The sequence below is a fragment of the Carcharhinus amblyrhynchos genome, chromosome 29 (genome assembly GCF_965287045.1).
Source record: "Carcharhinus amblyrhynchos chromosome 29, sCarAmb.v2.hapA, whole genome shotgun sequence".
NCBI classification, from domain to species: domain Eukaryota; kingdom Metazoa; phylum Chordata; class Chondrichthyes; order Carcharhiniformes; family Carcharhinidae; genus Carcharhinus; species Carcharhinus amblyrhynchos.
In genome coordinates, this window is record NC_137352.1 from 33683751 (window position 1) to 33708194 (window position 24444).

The following is a 24444-nucleotide window of genomic DNA, read 5'->3' on the forward strand; positions in this document are numbered from 1 at the left end:
ATTCCTAGCATTGAAGACATGATTTCAAGGGGATTTCAAGGATGGGTAATGACAGTTTGACCAATATGCATAGGGTCTCAGAGAATCATCAAGATGAACAAAAAAGAATAAAGGTCATGAGAGCTATGCGGTTACCACGTAACAACCAAGCCTGGCCACAAGGTATCATGAAGACATGCAAAATTACATTACAGGAATTAGCTAGACCAGCACCAGACATATCACCCTCAACAATGTCTTCATCACTCCTAGCTATCTCAGAGCTGACTGTAACATTGGCCATTCCTAACAATACCACTACAAGAAGGAAAGTCATCCTCGCATCGACACTTGCTGCACCATTGACCTAAGAAGGACCCAGACTCTGAAATAAAAATAACATCCAAGGCCACAGTGTAGTGTCAAAGTGAGAAAATCTGCACAACATTATCTAAAATTCTGCAGTGTGTGTACAGGAAGAGATCGAAGAAACTATGACTGGCTTGAGGCTTATAGGACTGAAATGGAATCTGTTACTGCAACCAAGAGGATAGCACTCGAACTACAAGTCCCGACCTTTCTAAAACGGCCCAAGACTCCAAGAGCAATTAGCTGTGGGCAAGAATTGCTAGCCTTGCCAGCAATGACCACATCCCATGAAAGAATAATGCTCTTAGCACTGCCAGATTCAAGTCTCAGCAAGCTTCTTGGCACAGTGGCAAATCAATGCTGATTGAAACTCTTCAACAGCATACAGTCTCCTGCTGAATTTGGGGCTGCTAGAGGGATTAATGGAGTTCCCTTGAAGACAAAATCCGGTGTGATCATCGCAAGCAAATGAAAAGGTACGCGGAGCACTATCTCAAATTCTATGCAGCAGAAAACATTGTCTCTAAAGAAGCTCCCGGTGCCACTCCAGACTTTCCAGCCGTGGAGGAGTAGGACAGTGAGCCCACTGCAGTAGAGCTTAACAAGGCCACTGACTACCTTGCCAGTGGTAAATCCCCACGTATCTCTGCTAATTTTTGTGTCTCTCCTAGAAGGTAAGAGATGAGAGATCAAATATGGTCACCTAGTACAAAAACAAAGGGAATCGTGTTGACTGCAACAATTATCGAGTCATCTCCTCGTTAAGTATCATGGGGAAGGTCTTTGCTCATGTTGCTCTGACCAGATTGCTGACCTATCCTGTGTCATAGTGTGGCTTCAGAGCTAGCAGGTCAACACTTGACATGATTTTATTATTTTGGCAGTTACAAGAGGAGCACTGCGAACAGCACAGAGCACTCGACATTGCCTTCATAGAGCTCACCCAAGGCCTTCATTCTCATCAGCAAAGACAGACTCTTTAAACTGCTAGGGAAAATAGGATCATCTTTGGTCTCCTGAACATTTCTTTTTTCCATGAAGTTACATCAGTTACAATGAAGCAACATTAGATGCTTTCGAAATCAGCCCTCGTCCATGAGCTGCTGTTGTTGATGACACCACGGTGGCATCCACTTAAAGATTGGTTCTGCTAGGTGGTAAGGAATTTAGACATAGAGATGGCACCTTCCATCAACGTCAACAACCTGGAGATCATCAACAGCTTCACACATCTTGGATCAACAATTACCAGCAACCTGTCCCTTGATGCCAAAAGCAGCAGCAGGTTTTCCAATGCCGCAGCTGCCACTCCGAAGTTGAGAAGTCAACCAAGGTAACTAATTGAAAATACAAAACTCCCTGTGTACCAGGTTTGTGGCATCTTTTGCAAGCCAAGCCGAGCATCTGAACAGCTTGCAGTTCCACTGCCTCAGACAAACACTGGGCATCTCCTGGCATCTTCCTTTGGACTCATGGTGAACAATCACTGAAACAACTATATGATGACATCAACAAGTTCCATCCCACCATCAGACTCACCATGGACTATTCTCCAGAATTGGTCACGTTCTTGGACACACACATCTCCATTAAAGATGGTCACTTCAGCACCTCACTGTACCACAAGCTCACGGATAACCTCACGATGCTCCACTTCTCCAGCTTCCACCCTAAACACGTTAAAGAAGCCATCCCCTATGGACAACCCTCCATTTACACAGGATCTGCTCAGATGAAGAGGATAGCAACAGAAATCTCCAGACACTGAAAGATGCCCTCATAAGAAGAGGATACGGTGCTCGACTTATCGATCGGCAGTTCTGATGCGTCACAGCAAAAAACTGCACCGACCTCCTGAGAAGACAAACACGGGACACGGTGGACAGAGTACCCTTCATTGTCCAGTACTTCCCCAGAGTGGAGAAGTTACGACATCTTCTTTGCAGCCTTTAACATATCATTGATTAAGACGAACATCCCACACCCTCATTTCTTGCCTTCAAACAAACGCACAACGTTAAATAGACCATTGTCCACAGCAAACTACCCAGCCTTCAGGAGAATGGTGACCACGACACCACATAATCCTACCACAGCAACCTGTAAGAAGTGCCGGATCATCAACACGGTTGAGAGCGGGTGGCGGAGTGAGAGGGAGCAGAGTGGGACAGCTTTGGCTCAAACAGGCTTTGGCGTGAACAGGCAGAGGCAAGGGTAAGTTCCAGTAAGTCTTTTGTTTCTTCAGAGTAGAAAGAATGCCAGGCAGGATGTTGGAATGCTCCTCTTGCAGGATGTGGGAAGTTAGAGAGATCTCCGATGTCCCTGACGACACCTGCAAGAGGTGTGTCCAGCTGCAGCTCCTAACAAACTGTGTTAGGGAACTGGAGCAGGAGCTGGATGACCTCCAGAACATTCTGGAGAATGAAGAGTTTATAGATAGTGGCTTCAGGGAGGTAGCTACGCCAAAGGCACAGAGCACAGGTAATTGGGTTACCGTCAGGTGAGGGAAGGGGAAAGGGCAGGCAGAGCAGGGTTCCCCTGCGGCCATCACCCTCCACAATAGGTATACCGATTTGGATACTGTTGTGGGGGATGCCTTACCTGGGACAAACTGTAGCAGCCAGATCTCTGGCACTGAATCTGGTTCTGCAGCACAGAAGGGAGGGTGGAAGAAGAGGAGAGTGGTAGTGACAGAGGATTCGATAATCAGAGGTACAAACAGGAGGTTCTGTGGTTGTGACAGAGACTCTCGGATGGTTTGTTGCCTTCCAGGTGCCAGTGTCAGGGATGTCTCTGATCGCGTGCACAGCATTTTGAAGTGGTAGGGTGATCAGCCAGATGTCATGGTACACATCGGTACCAATGACGTAGGAATGAAGAGTGAGGAGGTCCTGAAGAGTGAGGATAGAGAGCTTGGTAGGAAGGTAAAAAGCATGACCACAAGGGTAGTAATCTCAGGAATGCTACCTGTGCCACGTACCAGTCAGGGTAAGAGTAGGATGCTCGGGCGGATGAACACATGGCTGAGGAACTGGTGTAGGGGACAGGGTTTCAGATTTCTAAATCATTGGCACCTCTTCTAAGGCAGGTGGGACCTATACAAGAGAGACGGGTTACACCTGAACTAAAAGGGGACCAATATACTTGCAAGGAGGTTTGCTATTGTTATTGAGGAGGGTTTAAACTAGATTTGCAAGGGGATGGGAACCAGAGTGCCAGAGCAGATAGTGGAGCGGGGATGAAAATAAATGATGTTAATAGTTCATGCAAAATCGCAAATAGAAGGGTTGTGTGTGGTGGTAATAATCTGAGGTGTGTCTATTTCAATACCAGGAGTATTGTGGGGAAGGCAAACAAGTTGACAGCATGGATTGACACATGGAATTATGACATTATAGCCATTAGTGAAACTTGGCTACAGGAGGGGCAGGACAGGCAGCTCAAGGTTCCAGGCTTCCAATGTTTCAGACGTGATAAAGGCAGAGGGATGAAGGATGGGAGGGGTGACATTGCTAGTCAGGGAAAATGTTACAGCAATGCTCAGGCAGGACAGTTTAGAGGGCTTGTCTAGCGAGGCCATATGGATGGAGCTGAGAAACAGGAAAGGTATGACCACATTAATGTGGTTCTGTTATAGACCACACAATAGTCAACAAAAATTGGAGGAGCAAATCTGCAGACAGATAACAGACAACTGCAAGAAACAAAGTTGTGATAGTAGGGGATTTTAATTTTCTACATATAGATTGGATTCCCATACTGTTAAAGGTCTAGACAGGTTAGAGCTTGTAAAATGTTTTCAGGAAAATTTTCTAAATCAATCTATACAGGTACCAACTAGAGAGGATGCAATATTAGATCTCCTATTAGGAAATGAGTTAGGACAAGGGATGGAAGTCTGTGTAGGGAAACACTTTGGTTCAGTGATCATAACGCCATTAGTTTCAACTTGATCATGGATAAAGATAGATCTGGTCCTCGGGTTGAAGTTCTAAACTGGAAAAAGGCCAAATCTGAAGAAATGAGAAAGGATATAAAAAGCGTGGATTGGGACAGGCTGGTCTTTGGCAAGGATGTGATTGGTAAGTGGGAGGCTTCAGAGGAGAAATTTTGAGAGTGCAGAGTTTGTATGTTCCTGTCAGGATTAAAGGCAAAGTGAATAAGAATAAGGAACCTTGGTTCTCGAGGGATATTGGAACTCTGATAAAGAAGAAGAGAAAGATGTATGACATGTATAGGCAAATAAGATGCTTAAGGAGTATAAAAAGTGCAAGAAACTACTTAAGAAAGAAATCAGGAGGGTTAAAAGAAGACATATGAGGTTGCTTTGGCAGTCAAGGTGAAGGATAATCCTAAGAGCTTCTACGCTAAGAACGTTGGTTAGGTCGCATTTGGAGTACTGCGTCCAGTTCTGGTCACCTTACTACCGGAAGGACGTGGAGACTCTGGAGAGAATGCAGAGGAGGTTTACCAGGATGTTGCCTGGTATGGAAGGACTGGGTTATGAGGAAAGATTGAGCAAATTGGGGCTGTTTTCCCTTGAAAGATGGAGACTGAGGGGGGGATCTAATAGAGGTATATAAGATTATGAAGGGTATAGATAGAGTAAACAGTGGTAAGCTATTTCCAATGTTAGAGACACACAGTACGAGGGGCCACGGGCTTAGGGTGAGGGGGGAGAGGTATAACACAGATATTGGAGGGAGGTTTTTCACACAGAGAGTAGTGGGGGTATGGAATGCTCTGCCAAGCAAGGTGGTGGAGGCAGGTACACTGGATTTGTTTAAGAGTTACTTAGACAGGCATATGAGTGGGTTGGAGATGGGAGGATATAGGAGATTGTATTAAATAAGGTTCATTAGCATTAGGACATCCCTGTTAATGTATAAGGATGAGGAATGATACTAATGCTTTTCTCTTTTAATTCACAGGTTTTAAGTCGGTCCGCCTTGATGTCCAGCGAGGGGCATACACGCGATGGGTCATACTAGGGCTGCTCTTGGATGTTCGACAGTGGCCTAGTGCTTCATGTCGTTAGTGTGCGCTTAAACTGGACCAGATGCTGGGCAACACGACAGCTCAGTGACTATCACTGTTTGCTGTGCAGACACATGGATTTGGGCCAGTGTCTGTGGGAGTTTGCGCATTCTCCCCGCGCTTGCATGGGTTTTCTCCGGGTGCTCTGGTTTCCTCCCACACCCCAAAGATGTGCTGTTAGGCTGACTGGCGGTAGTAAATTGTCCCTAAATTAGTTTCCCTCAATGTGGAATGCCATAATCATAGATAAGGGTCGCAGGTGGAGTGGGGACTGGTAATGTTAAAATGGCGGCGCAGGCACGTTGGGCCGAAGGGCCTGTTTCCCAGGCTGTTTTTGTTCTTTGTTCTACAGATATATTAAGAGCAAAAGGATAGTAAGGGATAAAATTGGTCCTCTTGAAGATCAGATGGAACCAAAAGAAACAGGGAAGATATTAAATGGGTTTTTTGCATCTGTATTTACTAAGGAAACTGGCATGGAGTCTACGGAAATAAGGCAAACAAGTAGGGATGTCATGGAACCTACACTAATTGAAGGAGAAGAGGTGCTTGCTGTCTTGAGGCAAATCAGAGTTGATAAATCCCAGAACCAGACAGGGTATTCCCTCTGACCTTGAAGGAGACTAGTGTTGAAATTGCAGGGGCCCTGGCAGATATATTTAAAAGGTCGGTATCTACAAGTGAGGTGCCAGACGATTGGAGGATAGCTCATATTGTTCTGTTGTTTAAAAAAGGCTCAAAAAGTAATCCGGGAAATTATAAGCCAGTAAGTTTGACATCAGTAGTAGGTAAGTTATTGGAAGGAGTACTAAGATAGGATCTACAAATATTTGGATAGACAGGGACTTATTAGGGAGAGTCAACATGGCTTTGTGCATGGTAGGTCATGTTTAGCCAATCTATTAGAGTTTTTCGGGGAGGTTATCAGGAAAGTGGATGAAGGGAAGGCAGTGGATATTGTCTACATGGACTGCAGTAAGGTCTTTGACAAGGTCCCGCATGGGAGGTTAGTTAGGAAGGTTCAGTCGCTAGGTATACATGGAGAGGTGGTAAATTGGATTAGACACTGGTTCAATGGAAGAAGCCAGAGTGGCAGTGGAGGATTGCTTCTCTGAGTGGAGGCCTGTGACTCGTGGTGTGCCACAGAGATCAGAGCTGGGTCCACTTTTGTTTGTCATCTATATCAATGATCTGGATGATAATGTGGTAAATCGAATCAGCAAATTTGCTGATGATACAAAGATTGGAGGTGTAGTGGACAGTCAGGAAGGTTTTCAAAGCTTGCAGAGGGATTTGGACCAGCTAGAAAAATGGCAGATGGAGTTTAATGCAGACAAGTGTGAGGTATTGCACTTTGGAAGGACAAACCAAGGTAGAACATACAAGGTAAATGGTAAGACACCGAAGAGTGCAGTAGAACAGAGGGATCTGGGAATACAGATACATAATTCCCTAAAAGTGGCGTCACAGGTAGATAGAGTCGTAAAGAGTGCTTTTGGTACATTGGCCTTTGTAAATGAAAGTATCGAGTATAAGAGTCGGAATGTTATGGTGAGGTTGTATAAGATATTGGTGAGGCCGAATTTAGAGTATTGTGTGCAGTTTTGGTCACCTAATTACAGGAAGGATATTAATAAAATTGAAAGAGTGCAGAGAAGGTTTACAAGGATGTTGCCAGGACATGAGAAACTGAGTTACAGAGAAAGCTTGAATAGGTTAGGACTTTATTCCCTGGAGCGTAGAAGAATGAAGGGAGATTTGATAGAGGTGTATAAAATTATGATGGGTATAGATAGAGTGAATGCAAGCAGGCTTTTTTCACTGAGGCTAGGGGACAAAAAAAACTAGAGGACATGGGTTAAGGGTGAAGGGAGAAAAGCTTAAAGGGAATATTAGTGGGGGGGGCTTCTCCACACAGAGAGTGGTGCGAGTGTGGAATGAGCTGCCAAATGAAGTGGTGAATGTGGGCCCACTTTTAACATTTAAGAAAAACTTGAACAGGTACATGGATGATAGGAGTGTGGAGAGATATGGTCCAGGTGCAGGTCAATGGGACTAGGCAGAAAAATGGTTCGGCACAGCCAACAAGGTCCAAAAGGCCTGTTTGTGTGCTGTAATGTTCTATGGATGCCATCATCTCACGTGAGAACACCATCGACCAGGAACATGGTACATACTCTTGCAACTTGGCCAACACTGTCTACCTGATACGCTGCAAGAAAAGATGTCCCGAGGCATGGTACATTGGGGAGACCATGCAGACACTATGACAACGGATGAATGAAAACTGCTCGACAATCGCCAGGCAAAAGTGTTCTCTTTCTGTTGGGAGACACTTCAGCGGTCACGGGCATTCGGCCTCTGATCTTCGGGTAAGCGTTCTCCAAGGCAGCCTTCATAACACACGACAACGCAGAATCGCTGAGTAGAAACTGATAGCCAAGTTCCGCACACATGAGGACGGCCTCAATCGGGATCTTGGGCTCATGTCACACGATCTGTAATCCCCACAATTTAACTGGGCTTATAAAATGTCACTAAGTGGCCTGGCTGGAGACAATACCCAAATTTTTAACCTGTGCTTAACCCTCTCTCCACTCATATTGTCTATATCTTTAAGATTTGATTACCTGTAAAGACTCACATTCCAACCATTATTTTGTAAATTGAGTTTGTGTCTTTACATGCCCTTTTTGTGAACAGAACTCCCATTTAGCTGACAAAGGAGCAGCACTCCAAAAGCTAGTGGTTTTTGCTGCCAGATAAACCTATTGGACTTTAACCTGGTGTAAGACTTCTTACTGTGTTTACCCCAGTCCAACGCACATCATCTCCTAGCAAGAAAGAGTGCCAAATACTAACGTACACCAAAATATAGGGATTCCAGCAGGTTTGCTTCCGAATCATCAGCAACTCCAGCGGTTGGGTCACGAAAACTGAATGGATGACAGCTACGGTCCCAAAGACATGATTTATGGTGAACCTGCTGTTGGCATGAGGCCAAGAGGTCGCCCACATCTGAAATATAAGGTCATCTATAAAAAAAGAGTTCAAGTTGACCAGCATCAGAGCTCATGCTTGAAGCAGTCAAGAAGAGTATAAACAAAAAACTGAGGGTAAAAGAAATGACCAGATGGCAGCAGAGAGAGCCCATGGGATGAAAATACAGTTGACTTCAGGCCAATGCTATTCATCTGTGCCAGTTGTGAAAGGGACTGCCACTCACAAATTGGCCTCTACAGCACAACAGATGATGTTCAATCCACAAGTGACATATACCCTACGTGCAGTCCATCATCTCCAAAGACAGGAGGACTATCAGTCTACACTGATTTATATTGGTATAGAAAACTCATCTCTAGAAACCCAGGCATTATGTTAATCATATATCAGATCAGCAACTGTAGGTTATGTGGTCTGTGGCTTTTAGATCATAAACCAACAACTTCCTGTGAGAGATTCTATTAAAACTTCCATGTACCAACACCAAAAACCAACATATCCGGCTGGCAGGGATACATCAGATGAATGCAAGAGAATTGGCTCTCTCACCTTTTCGTGAAGCTAAAATCAGTTTGATGATAGTGGACTATAGTACCTCAGGAAGCTGAGCATTCGGAACATGTTTTTGTTAAATGCAACACACAGCTTTGGGATTTTGGTTTTCTATTGAGGTCTTGTTGAACTCGAGAAAGGAATATTTTTAACTTTTCACAAATAACTTTCCCCTTCCAATACAGATAATGATGTTTACTTACTCTATGTAAAGAGTAATACTGAAGGTGACTACCTCAACAACAACTATTTTCATACTATCTTGCCTTTTAAATGAAGGTTTAGTTCATCATCACCCATCAAGGCGCTGATTGACTCCGAATCAGATGTTGGAGTTTATTGAATCACAGAATGATACAGCCAGGAAGAAACCATTGACCTGGCATGTCTGTGTCAGTTGTTTGGTAGAGTTTTCAAATTAGTCACACTCACCTGCTTGTTCCCTCAGCCCTGTGAATATTTCAAATATTTATCTAATTTCCTTTTGAAAATTACGACAGAATCTGGTTCTGCCACCCTTTCAGACAGTGCATTCCAGATTATAACAACTCCCCTCCGGCTTTTTTTTGCCAATCATTTTAAATTGATACCTCTGGTTTATGACCATTCTGTCACTGGAAACATGCTATTCCTTAAAAACTGTATGACTTGATTAAATCCCCCCCACTTAGCCATGTCTACTCAAAGGACAGCACTAGTTTCTCCAGTCTGTCCAGAGTTGAAATTACTCTTCCCCGTTTCCAATCCATTAAATCACTTCTGCACCTGCTTCAGGGCAGTAACTGGTGATTATCCCAAAGTTTTTGGGGGGCCCCTATCCTAGACCCACACCAACACGCCACATAAAAACATGAGAACTAGGAGCAAGAGTAGGCCATCTGGCCCCTCAAACCTGCTCCGCCATTGAATAAGATCATGGCTGATCTTTTTGTGGACTCAGCTCCACTTACCTGCCTGCTCACCATAACCCTTAATTCCTTTACTGTTCAAAAATTTATCTATCCTTGCCTTAAAAACATTCAATGAGGTAGCCTCAACTGCTTCACTGAGGAGGGAGTTCCACAGCTTCAAAACCTTTTGTGTGAAGAAGTTCCTCCTCAACTCAGTCCTAAATCTGCTCCCCTTATTTTGAGATTATGCCCCCTAGTTCTAGTTTCACCCGCTAGTGGCAACAACTTCCACTGTCTGTTTTTATCTATTCCCTTCATAATCTTACATGTTTCAACAAGATCTCCCTCATTCTTTTGAATTCCAATGGATATAGCCCCAGTCTACTCAGTCTCTCCTCATAAACTAACCCTCCCAACTCTGGAATCAACCTAGTGAATGTCCTCTGCAGCCTCTCCAGTGCCAGTACATCCTTTCTCAAGTAAGGAGACCAAAACAGTACACAGTACTCCAGGTGTGGCCTCACCAGCTCCTTATACAGCTGCAACATAACCTTGCTGTTTTTAAACTCCATCTCTCTAGCAATTAAGGACAAAATTCCATTTGCCTTCTTAATTACCTGCTGCACCTGCAAACCAATTCCTTGAGATTCCTGCACAAGGGCACCCAGGTCCCTCTGCACAGCAGCATGCTGTAATTTTTTACCATTTAAATAATAGAGCATTTTGCTGTTATTCCTACCAAAATGGATGACCTCACATTTACCAACATTGTACTCCATCTGCCAGACCCTCGCCCACTCACTTAGACTATCTATAGCTCTTTGCAAACCTTCAGCATCCTCTGCACACTTTGCTCTGCCACCCATCTTAACGTCATCTGGGAATTTTGACACACTACACTTGGTTCCCAACTCCAAATCATCTATGTAAATCATAAACAACTGCGGTCCCAGCCCTGATCCCTGAGGCACACTACTAGTCACTGATTACCAATCAGAAAAACACCCATTTACCCCCACTCTTTGCTTCCTGTTAGTTAACCAATCCTCTATCCATGCTAATACATTACCCATAACACTATGCACTTTATCTTATATAGCAATCTTTGGTGTGGCATCTTGTCAACTGCCTTCTGGAAATCCAGATATACCACATCCACAGGTTCCCCATTGTCCACTGCACATGTAATGTTCTCAAAGAATTCCACCAAATTAGTCAAACATGAACTGCCTTTCATGAACTCATGCTGCATCTTACCAATGGGACAATTTACATCCAGATGTCTCGCTATTTCTTCCTTGATGATAGATTCAAGCATTTTCCCTACTACAGAAGTTAAGCTGACCAGCTTATAGTAACCTGCCTTTTGTCTACCTCCTTTTTTAAAGAGTTGCTGTTTTCCAATCTGCAGGAATCACCTCAGAGTCCGGCAAATTTTGGTAAATTACCACTAGTGCATTTGCTATTTCTTCCACCATCTCTGTTAGTACCCTGGTATGCATTCCATCAGAACCAGGAGACATCCCCCAAACTACAGAAAACTCTCCCAACTCCGGATTACGCCCAGTACGCCCCCCTCCCTTTGAAGGGACATTCTCAACGAGACTGTCCCAAACCCCCAAAGGGAATTTCCCCACACACACTCCAACTACACACCCCAGGGGACACCCCCAACCACAACTATCCCCACCTTTCGCCCAATCTGACCCCCACCTTGATCTGACCCCACCTGCTTGTCCAACTGTCTCCTCTCCCCACACCCTCAACTCTCTGAATCCCCACCACCACCGTTCCTCTCCCCCCTACCAGTCCAGCCCCCCCAACGCCTCCAAATTCTAACAAACTACCAGACAACCATACGATGTCTGGCTTGAAAATGCTGGATCTTCATACTTAGCTGATTGGGTGCATTAACGTAAATACACATAGTGTGGTAACTAGAGTAGATACAAGTAGCCTCCTGCCATCTGATTCTGCAGCACTTGACTGAGGGCACGGTCCTGCACAGTTCTCACCCATCCAGAGTCAGAAGATCAAGTGAGACAGGATTGAGAGGATTTTCAGGCAAGGATGTCAGAGCAGGGTGACCATCCGACTCAGGTTGTCACTCTACAGAAGCTCAGGCCCATTAACTCCATCTCTCTCTCCATAGATGCTGAATATTTCAAGCATTTTCTGTTTTTATTTCAGATTTCCAGCATCTGCAGTATTTTGCTTTACAATTAGTGTCTCTTGATTTTCCTTTCCCTACCTTTCCAAAATTACAGACAAGAATATCAAATTCCCTATCCTGTCTTTCTCTAAGCCAGTTTTCTTTTGCCAGTGTATATAGTCCCAAGTGGCCACTTGTATCTATTCTAGTTACCACACTATGTGTATTTACGTTAATGCACCCAAAACTCCAACATTCCTGCATTACTCCTCACACATTTGCAAGATGTTCTTCTTGCTGACCGCCCAATTTACAGCCTCCATAAATTTGTGCTTATCAAAAACTATGCTGCCTGTACCACAATTCATATTAAACCCCATTCAGGCATCTTCACCAACCTGGTCCGGCTGCACTGCGATTTTTAACATTTTTTGTTTGTTTTCAAATTCCTCACGGCCTTGCCTCTCCTCCTGCAATCCTCTGAGATCCCCGCCCTTTTGGTCTCTAATTCATCATTTATCCAATTAGTCTCTCAAGTTATTTCCTAGTGTAAATTTCCTTCCATATCTATACTGATCTTCTGTATTTCTACCTGGTTCAGTGCTTCTCAAAGATGTCAACTTCCTGATCACCAGTCTTAAGAAAAAAAACCAATGGACGAATTTTGGTAGGAATGTACAGAGGCTCTGTAACTCCCATACAGCAGAAGACAGTAGCCAAACACAAATATAGGAACTGCATTTTCAACATAATCCAATTTTTCCAAAGACTCAAGCAACTGAGCCACAGAGTTCACAGGTTCACTTTCCCATTGGCTAGCAGCACACAGCAATAAACTTCTGCAGCATAGGCTGAGGAACAGAACATGGTTCCAGCTCCCTTTTATGATCTGGAAACCTTTGATATTGACACAGGATAGAAGATTGAATACCTACAGTACAGAAGGGGCCATTCGGCCCATCAAGTCTTCACCGTCTCTCTGAAAGAGCGCCTTACCCAGGCTCACTCACCCCACCCTACCCTGTGCCCATGCATTTACCATGGCTGATCTAAGTTACACATCTTTGGAGGAGGCAATTTTCCATGGCCAGTCCACCTAACCTGCACAGCTATGGACTGTGGGAGAAAACTGAAGCCCCTGAAGGAAACCCACGCAGTCACAGGGAGAACATACAAACTCCACACAGTCATCCAAGTCCGAAATCAAACTCAGGTCCCTGGTGCTGTGAGGTAGCATTGCCACCCTGGTCATTAATAAACTCAGCTGTTATAACTTCTAGAACTGACACTGCTGCATACACTCACAAATGAATGAAGACCTTTTAAGTACCCAAGAGGTTAATGACTTTCATGGAGCCATACTCAAACATCAATCAACAGCTACAGGAACAGAGACGGTAAAATTGGAAAAGAGGTGACAACAGACCCATCAACACCTGATCTCCAGAGACAGCTTATAGTGAGACGTGAAAGTCCATGTGTGAGTCTGCATCCATCTGCGTAATGAATGAATACCTGCAACGTCTTCTTTCCATTGTCATTATTCAGCTAAATTGTTGTGGTAATAACTTGCAGCTGCTTCTACATCTCAATTTTACATATATAAACAGAAGTTCAAAATCCCCACGATTACTACCAAGTGCAGTGGCACTAACAGGGATTGTAAAATTAATCTCTTAGCAATTCTTACAGTGACACAGCTTTTCAAGAAAGCAGCATGACTTTGGATATGTTGCATTTTTAGACAAAATCTAAGTAGCATACAATACGCAAGGAGTGAACAGTGTGGGCCATGCACACAAGACTGGCAGGCAACTCTAACATGCATCCAACTCTGAAAACATGTTCGAGTCATTCCCAAGATACCAGACAAAGCTTTTAAATAGACAGAATGCAACAAATTAACTTTATGAAAAATGAATGTAAAATATTCAGTTCATTCCACAATGTGCAAATGGTTCATTTACCAGACAGGCATAATCAAAGAAAGAGTTAAAAAGCACATTGCACCAAGAATAGATACAGCTGCAAGAGTGAAGCTGAAAAGCCAATTAAGTCACTTCACCCCGTCACTTAATAATACATGCGCCTAAAATTGAGACTCATCACTGAAATATAATTAAGCATTTTGGTGATGTTCACACACTATCCTGTTGTGTTTTATCCACATTAAAGGTGCTGCACAAATACAAATTGTAGTAGCAATGACTTCAGAAGCCAGTGTAGTCATTTTTCAATTTAATAGGTCAATAAATTACAAGCAGCGGATTGAGAACTGACAGCATTATACTGTCTTCGTACCCCATAGAAATGACCTAACATTTCGACTCCATGGTATAAACTCTGCAGATGTTACAGAGATTAATTTTCATGCACCAGAGAGCAAAATTCAGGATTTTGTTTTGTACAAATCAAAGCATCATACTTTTACACTGACTGTGACAGAATGGTTCCACCAACGGCAGAGGGAGACTGCCTGGGTGGCGCAATATATCAGCACTATTCTTCAACCTCCAGGGACCAATCAAGCCAAGGCTGATGAGATGAAAGCTCAGTAAGAAATCGGACCTCAGCATTACTCTAAATTATTCATCACAGAAAGGCTACAGAGTTCTGGTGTAGGAGATGGGAAAGGATTACTGTAACACAGCAGGGACTGCTTTTCAAAGCTGAGTTGAAGCAAAGGAGAGAAAGCATTATTGTGCTGCTTGTCACAATACATCTGATTCGGAGGTTTAGTCAATTTATGCCCAAACTGGAAAATAATGAATTTACATTTTCCCTTCATTGCACGTATTTACCAAACAAAAATTTTAAATGCGAAAGAAATGAGTTTCTTGACAAATGATGACCTCCTGATCACACTCTGGAACTGTACAGCATAATTTACCCGAGAAGGCACATGCATAAAGATCATAAAAGTAAGTGCAGGTGAAGAAAACCAGTGGGCTGATTCAGCTCAATCTTTAAGCTCACCTGATCCACACAAGGCATCCGAATACATCATTTAATTTCCTTCAAGTTTAAACTAAATAAAATATTTCTCACCAAAATTGTCCATCCTCATCAGGATTGAATTTCACAAACAGAAAGTGTACCTGTAGTCTCCAAAGCAGTACACCAGCTGTGAAGGACACTGAGATGCAGCAAACAACCACAGCTTGCTGCAGTTTCAGCATACAGCAAAGCGTGCTTTTAAACTGCAGTCACATTACCTCAAGACAAGCCCACTGCAAACACTCCGGCAAGGCAAAAGCAGACATCTTAATAACGACAAGCCAACCAGCCCAGCCCAGCCCGGCTACAAGCCAGCAGCAGTGACAGCCATAACCCAGCTACAGTCCATCCCTATGACAGCCGAGTCCGACCATATTTATACCCCAGTCATAGCACAGCTACTGACCAGCACAGGAACAGCACAAGAATATTAACAACTGAAAACAGGTATCCTGCTTTTTCATAGATCAACATTCACACCTAATTTTCTCAGATTGTCGTCAAACTGATATTACTGCTCAAAGCTTGATTTTCCCACCCCTCCCATATTGTGTCCTATTTTCAACCATATGTCACGGTGAATAATTTGCCTTAGTGATTCTGCAACCTCAAATGAGGTCACCTGGAATTCTCTCAGTGGAAGTTTGATAACCACCCGTACAGCCCAGTGTATAAACTGTAAGGCTGCCACCTGCAGTTTGAGTACTCTCATTCCAATTCTTATTGGGAATATTAAGAGTTCTCACTGACAATGTGCCGTAGCACAAAACAACCTTTGACACAAAATTGGTAATCTAAGAGAGGATATCTACTGTCTGAAATAAAAGTCACACCAAGTACACAGAGGCTGGGAAACATTACTGCAACAATATGGAGAAGCTTTACATCCAACTTAGTAATTCCATATTTGAGATCGCTGATTCCAATTCTGAAAGATCAGTTTAGTCCAAAGGCAGCAGAGAACAAAGCTTCGCCTCCACAGATGTTTACAACACAGATGAAGCCATTCAACCCAGCTCTTTGCCAAGAGACTTCAAAACAGACCACATTGCACATAGTCCCTGCAGCCCAGTCATTTCTAAACCATGGGTCTTGACCCCAAAGAGTAATTGGATTGCGCCAGGGTGAACAGGCTGTAACAGCCCCAAAGTCAGGAGACTGGTAATATTGCTGTCCATTTGAAATGCTCCATTACATCACAGGGTGCGCAGGAGAGGGGGCATCAGGAAACACTAAATTCAGCACAGGCAGCTAAACAGGCGTGAGATCAAGCGGGCAGCACTCATCAATCAAGTCAAACAGCAAGAAAAAGAGGACTCTATGATTGGAGGATTAGTGAGTGGGGCAAGTGAAGCTGGAACAGGAGGATCAGAGGGTTGGGAAAGAGCCACTGCAGGAAGATCACGGAACGTGGCTTAGGCAAATGTGAATTTGGGAAATTGATGAGTGACAAAGTTCGGTAAAGAAAGGAGTGCTCCTTTCTTTTCCTCCCTGTTTCAGCCTCCAGTAGTTGGTGAGTTTTCTCCCTTTGTCTACAAGCTAGGAGAATGAAACTCAACTTCTAAACCAATTGGCCAGTGAATATATACAGTGGGGACTGAGTGTAAATAGCTGCATAATAGAAAATAGGTTTTAAATAACCCTCAACTATGTACAGGAGGATAGGGGAAAGAGCTGACTGGTGGCTGAGGGTCTGGAACACTAAATTCTATTAGTTCAAAAGTAGGGTTAAGTGATGGCAGCTTGGTCGAGTGGAATATACCTCTTTTGGTATGAGGGTATTTGTGGACACTTCATATGGTCTGGTTGAACATATCTGCAGGGAGTGTCAGCAGGAACTTGAGCTCTGTGCTTCTGAACCTTAGTGGCAGCTGGAGCCACTGTAGCACTTCAGCCACTCTTGAGGGATATGCGGATAGCGCATTTAGGAAGGTGGTCACTTTGTAGGTTAGGAGAGTGTGACTGTAAGGGAATTTTAAAGCTCTGGGAACTCACTATTCCGAGGGGAAAAAGACAGTTCAAAAGCTTCATTCTCAGTCCCTGCTAATCCATCCCAACAAACAGAAAAAACATTGAGGATGCTTCCATACTAGTCAAAACCAAATTTACTTCTCATCTCCACACTCAATTTTATGGCTCAGACCAATACTTTCAAGGTCAAATCCAGTTCAACACTGACACATCTAAATCCATTCTGTTCAAATCCCAAAGAGAAACTTTTTAAAATTCATTCAAGGGACATGGGCATCACTGGTTGACCATCCCTAGTTGCCCTTGGAAGGCAGTTGAGAGTCAAACACATTGCCGTAATTCTGGAGTCACACGTGGGGCAGACCATGTACGGACGCAGATTTCCTTCCCTACAGGACATCTGTGAATAGGTGAATTTTTCTGACAATCGACAATGTTTTCATACTCATCGGTAGGTTCTTAATTCCAGATATTTTTTATTGAATTCTAATTCCTTGGGTTTCAATTTTAACCCTGTCTTTAATCATTTGCTGACATACAGCCTCAACTCCCTATCCCACCCTATGTTTGAAACACATGACCAGTTCATCATGAAGGCTGCATACTTTCAGTTCTAAGATATACCCCAGTAAAACCCAAGGTCACATCTTCACTGCTGATACACTCAATGTCAATTACATATTAATTCAACGCTCTGCTAGTTTCCCCAGCTCCACTCTACATACTTCAACACATCCAGAACTTCTTACATCCTAGTTTGCACAAAGACATACAGACCCCTCACCTTGGCCTTATTAATCTATGGGCACTCATTTAATACCATCAATGCATCTACTTTGAAGTTTATATCTTTGGCTTCACATCCCTCCACTAATTTGCTCCATGCTGCACTTGAAATTTTCTCAAGGGCCAGATCCCAGACTACAGCTGGTCTACTACCTTTTCTCAACTCTCGTTTCTCCTCTACCACAGGGCAGCATGATGGCACAGTGCTTAGCATTGCTGCCTCGCAGTACCAGGGACCCAGGTTTGATTCTGGTCTTGGATGACTGTGTGGAGTTTGCATGTTCTCCCCATGTCTGTGCAGGTTAGGTGGATTGGCCATGCTAAATTGCCCCAAAATGCTTAGATTAGACAAATCAGCGGGGTAACAGGAGGTTACGGGGATAGGGACTGAGTGGGATATTCTGTCAGAGAGTCAGTACAGACACGAATGGGCTCCTTCTGCACAATAGGAATTCTATGATGCTACAAATGGCACAGCTCATAGCCACCTTCATGTCCTCTGGAAATCTCCTAAGCTTTAGCCAGTTTTGATCCACTTGCTCCCGCTTCAGTAACCTCCTCTAATCCCACTTCCCACTCAGTGTCAACCATTTCCAATGTATGATATAATGGGTAATCTTTTGTTGGAGAAAGGCATTATCAGCTTTTCATTTCCCATTGGTAACATCTGCCTGAGAATATTCATAGGTAAAAATGTAGAACAATTTTAAAAATAAGAGATTCAGAATCCATTTCCAATGGCAATGCCACACATTTCAAAGAGAATTGAGAGACTGCTACGTGCTTTGTCTTGTGGAGATATGGCTCACTCAGCTTCACCAGATTGTGCCCTACAACCAGAGGGTTTCTCAATCCACTAAATGGACCATACTGCTGCCTCATGCAAGGCTAGCAGAGTGGGGGTTTTCCTTCTAATCAACACCTCTTGGTGTTCATACGCAACAACACCGGCAAGTTTCTGCTCCCCAGACAGAGTACCTGATACTGAAATGCTGCCTCTACTACCTGCCACGGGAGTTCCCCCCTTATCCTGACAGCAGTTTACATCCCACCCCATGCAGATGGGAAGACCACGTGAGACAAAACATATGCCACCACAAATAGCCTTTAGGCTAAACATCCCAAGGCCTTTTCATCATGGCTGGGGACTTCAACCAAGCTAACCTCAACAGTATCCCACCAAGATATTACCAACACATCTCCTGTTCCACATGAGGCCCAAACTTCCTCAATCACTACCACTCAAACATCAAACTGGACTACCACTCAAACACCAAACTGGACTACCACTCAAACACCAAACTGGACTACCACTCAAACATCAAACTGGACTACCACTCAAACATCAAACTGGACTACCACTCTATCGCCATCCACACTTTGGCAAATCAGACCACAAGGCTGTGCTCCTGCTCCCAGCTTACAAGCAAAAACTGAAGCGGGAGAATCCTTTGAAGAAAGTCATGTAATGTTGGTCTGAGGGATCAGATAATCTCCTTTGTGATGGCTTCGAGTCAATATTTAAGAACTCAGCAACCAATCTGAATGAGTACACCATTACAGTAACAGACTTCATTAGTAAGTGCATAGATGACTGTGTGCCAAAGAAGCAAATCTGTGTGTTTCTCAACCGGAAACCATGGATTCACAGGGATATCCATGACTTACTGAAGTCCACTTCTGAGACATTCAAGCCGGGTGACCTTGAACTATACAAGAAATCCAGATATGATCTACGGAGAACCAAAAATGCCAAGAAACTGTACCAGACCAACACCCATCAATTATACCAAGGTCTGCATGACAAAACAGGCTATAAGATGAAGGCATGTAGCACTGCCAGCAGCAATGCACCCCTCCCCAATGAGTCAATGTACTCTTTGCCCATTTTTAGGCAACAGGTCAGCGAGAGGACGCCTTCCACTCGGAAGCCTCAGTCAAATCAGTATCAGAGATCACCATTGCAGATGTCAGATCGGCCTTTGCAAAAGTCAACCCACAGAAAGCGATTGGCTTGAACGGGGTAACCAGATGAGCACTCAGATCCTGTGTAGACCAGCTGGCGGGGGTATTCGCAGACATCTTTAACCTCTCACACTGATCTGAAGACCCTACCTGCTTTAAGACAACCATCATCCATGTACCAAAGAAAAGCCAGGCAGTGTGCCTCAGGGACTACTGCCAGGTGGCTCTGACATCCATCACTATGAAATGCTTTGAAAGGTTAGTCATGGTACACATCAAGTCTGGTCTCCCACATTGCATGGGCTCTCTACAGTTTGCCTATCGCAGCAACAGGTCCACAGAAGACAACATCTCCCTGACCCTATACTCAACCCTGGAACATTCAGATAATAAGGACACTAACATCAGGCTCCTATTTATTGACTGCAGCTCAGCCTTCAAAAGCATTACCCCTACAAAACTCATCACTAAATTCCGTGGCCTAGAGCTCGGCTCCTTCCTCAGATTGGATCCTAGACTTCCTAACCCACAGAAAGGTCCAGCAGGATAGGCAACAACAACTCCTCCACAATTACCCTCAGCGCCAGTGCCCCGTAAGACTGTGTCCTCAGTCCTTTATTATGCTCTTCATACACCTACGACTGTGTGGCCAAATTCTGTTCCAACTCAAATTTTAAGTTTGCCGATCCAACTGTAGTGGGTTGGATCTCAAACAATGACGAGAAGGAGTACAGGAATAAACAGAGAATCTGGTGACATGGTGCAATGACAATAATCTCTCCCTCAATGTCAGTAAAATGAAGGAGACAGTAATCAACTTCAGGAAGCACTGTGGAGGACATGCCCCTGTCTACATCAACATGATGTGATGATGTGGAAATGGTTGAGAGCTTTAAGTTTCTAGGTGTCTCGATTACCAAACTGTCCTGGTCCCTCCACACTAACGAAAGCCCACCAATGCCTCTGCTTTCTCAGGAGGCTAAGGAAATTCAGCATGTCTGCTATGACTCTCACCAACTTTTACAGATGCACTATAGAAAGTATTCTTTCCGGAATTATCACAGCTTGGTACGGCGTCTGCTCTGACCAAGACCGCAAGAAACTTTTGGAGAAAGGGATGAGATTGCAGAGCCTTTAGCTTCAATCTTTGGGTCCTCACTGTCCACGGCGATTATGCCAAAGGACTGGAGAGTGGCGAAAGTTGTTCCTCTTTTCAAGACAAGAAATAGGAATGACCCTGGTAATTATAGGCCAGTTGTCTTACTTCAGTGGTCGGTAAGTTAATGGAAAAGGTCCTGAGGGATAGGATTTATGACCATTTGGAAAGATGCAGCTTAATCCGGGATAGTCAGCACGGATTCGTGAGGGGTGAGTCTTGCCTCACAAATTTGATTGAATTCTTTAAGAAGGTAACTAAGTGCATAGATGAAGGTAAAGCAGTTGAAGTTGTGTACGAGGATTTTAGTAAGGCATTTGATAAAGTTCCCCATGGTAGGCTCATGAAGAAATTAAGGAGGTGTGTGATAGAAGTAAATTTGGCCGATTGGATAAGTAACTCGCTGTCTCATAGAAGACAGAGGGTGGTAGTGGGGGGAAAATTTTCAGACTGGAGGCCAGTTATCAGTGGTGTACCACAGGGATCAGTGCTGGATCATCTGCTATTTGTGATTTTTTTCAATGACTTAGAAGAAGGGCTGAAGGGTGGGTTAGTAAATTTGCTGATGACACCAAGATTGGTGGAGCAGTGGATGAGGTGGTGGGCTCTTACAGGCTGCAAAGAGGCATTGATAGGATGCAGAGCTGGGCCAAAAAGTGGCAGACAGAGTTTAACCCCGATGAGTGCGAGGTGATTCATTTTGGTAGGACAAACTTGAATGCGGATTACAAGGTCAATGGCAAGGTTCTGAGGAACGTGGAGGAACAGAGAAATCTTGGGGTTCATATCCACAGATCTCTGAAGGTTGCCACTCAAGTGGATAGAGCCGTGAAGAAGGCTTAAAGTGTGTTAGCGTTTATTAACAGGGGGTTTGAGTTTAAGAGTCGTGAGGTTATGCTGCAATTATACAGAACCTTGGTGAGACCACATTTGGAATATTGTGTGCAGTTCTGGTCACTTCATTATAAGGAGGGTGTGGAAACACTGGAGAGAGTGCAGAGGAGATTTACCAGGATGCTACCTGATTGGAGGGTAGATCTTATGAGGAAAGGTTGAGGGAGCTGGGGCTTTTCTCTTTACAGCAGAGATGAGAGGCGACTTAATAGAAGTTTATAAGATGATGAGGGAGATAGATAGAGTAGATGTGCAGAGCCTATTTCCTCAGGTGGATGCAGCTATTACTAGGGGACATAACTATAAGGTTCATGGTGGGAGATATAGGAGAAATGTCCAAGATAAGTTCTTTACTCAGAGAGTGGTTGGGGTGTGGAATGCAACGCCTGTTGTGATAGTGGAGTCGGACACTTTAGGAACTTTCAAGCGGCTACCGGATGGGCACATGGAGCACACCAGAATGATTGGGAATGGGATAGCTTGATCTTGGGTTTGGACATAACAACATCGAGGGCCAAAGGGCCAGTACTGTGCTGTACTGTTCTATGTTTCTATGAAACTACAAAGGGTGTGAGCGTAACCCAATCCATCCCGCAATCCAGCCTCCCATTAATTAACTCCGTCTACGCTTCCTGCTGCCTTGGTAAAGCAGCCAGCGTAATCAAGGACCCCATATGCCCATAGACATTCTCTCTTCCACCACCTTCTATCGGAAAAAAGATTCAAAAGACTGAGATCATGTACCAGCTGACTCAAGAACAGCTTCTCCCTTGTTGCCATCAGACTTTTGAATGGGCCTATATATAGTAAGCTGATCTTTTGCTGTATCCTAGCTTTGACTGCACCCTCACCTTTCCTTCTCCCCTATGTGCTCTGTGAATGCTATGTTTTGTCTGTATGGCACGCAAAAAACAAAACTTTTCACTGTATCCCAATACACGTGACAATAATAAATAGAATCAAATTTTTTTAAAACAATGTTTAACTCTTGAGGAGAGTCAGTTTGACTGCAGAATTAGGAGAGACCTTTGCAAATAAAATCAGAATCAAGACAGCTACAAGGATGTAACACAATATATACACTGGGTGTGCACCATCACTTTGAGGGCACATAGAAAGTTTCCCATTCTATTCAGTGCAAATCCATCATCAGTGTGGATTCGAGAAAAGCAACAGCGTAACCAGACAAACTATTTTCGAAGTGTCCATTTGACTGAAATAGCCACAAGTGTAGACTCAATAGTTGATTCCTCTTTATCTGTACAGCTAACTTCTCAGCATTCAGAAGGTAACCTAGCCAATCTTTATCAAAGAAATCATTCTCCAACATCTGAGAAAATTCTCATCAATTGCACTGAAATCACTCATCTCTCAATGGAGACAAGGTTAAATATGCTGAACTATGGGAGCAATTCTCTCTGCATGTACCACCATACTTGCCTCTCTCCATCCACCCTTTTTCAAAAAGCAATTTGTTTCATCAAAGCAGAATTTGATTTGATTTGTCACATGTATTAGTCTACAGTGAAAAGTATTGTTTTTTGTGCGCTGTACATACAAAGCATACCATTCATAAAGAAGGGAACGAGAGTACAGAATGTAGAACTAGAGTAAAAAATAGAAGTAAAAGATATGCTGGGCACAGCTTGCAAGAAGTTGCCTCGCTCCGGCGCCACCTCAGGACCCACTCAGGATGTTTTAGTGAGCAGATTATTACAAACTAAACAGAAGAAGAAAGAAACAGACTGGGAGCTAACTGCATATTTCCTGAGTCTTATGATCACAGAGCTTGCAGTTCAAGTGAAGGATCCCACATTAAACAATAAATCCAATAGAGTCAGAATCCAATGGTCTATGTACTAAACCAGTGCTTTTGAAGCTTAGATTAGTTAGAGCTGGGGTCTGCACCTTATAATTCAGCTGTTTATTCTAAAAAAAATCCAACATTTGAATTCAACATAAAAGTTAGATTCTATTAATAGAGAAAGTGGCAACTTTGTGCTAAAAAAAGATAATTTGAATTAAAAGCCTATAACCAAAAACCAGAGAAACAAGATTGCTGTTTACAATGAAGGAACCACATTTGTAGACATATCTGACCATGTTGTTAGCTTAGATTGAAACTTCAACTAACAACACAAATGTTTATCCAAATGTTGGCTTTCCTCTGCTACCCCAAGGAACTTGCAACACAGCCCAAACTAGACAACAGCTGTAACAGGATAGTGTATAAACCATCGAGAACTGGAGCAAGCAAAAGACCAGCTCTTCATGTCAAGAAATCTCCAAATCATCTGAACATTGAACTCCTGGTTTTTATATTTCCAGCTTCTCAATGAAACAAATTGTAAACTTACGGTTTGGTGTTGCAGATAGCAAATGTAGAAAAAGTCAAATCAACATATCAAGGATTTGTGTGGGATTAGTGTGCCTAAAGTAAGCTTCACTGTGAGTCACACTACACCTCCTCTGAGCTACTAGCGCAGAAAGTCTCTTTCCTCCCACCGTGTCATATATCCATGAATATTTAAACAGCCTGAACAAGATTCAATGCTATTGTAATTTTTTTTATTTCATAGGATATGGGCATTGCTGGTTCAGCATGCATTTACTGCCCTCCCTCATTGCCCTGGAGATGATGGCAGTGAGCCATCTTAAACCATTGCAATCCAAATATTGATTGGAACCTTTAT

The 24444-nt window shown here is 43.5% G+C and overlaps 1 protein-coding gene across 2 annotated transcripts in view; it reads right to left on the reverse strand.

Moving 5' to 3' along the window:
- The window catches only part of arhgap32b (Rho GTPase activating protein 32b), a 529550-nt gene that overhangs the window by 482933 nt on the left and 22173 nt on the right, over window positions 1-24444 (reverse strand). Inside the window, exon 1 of one of the 2 annotated variants that reach the window (XM_080214856.1) lies at window positions 15198-15219. The exons of the other annotated variant lie outside the window; for it this stretch is intronic. The gene's annotated coding sequence lies outside the window, so the exon portion shown is untranslated. Of the gene's footprint in view, window positions 1-15197; window positions 15220-24444 lie in introns of those variants that run through there. 2 annotated transcript variants of the gene reach the window in all.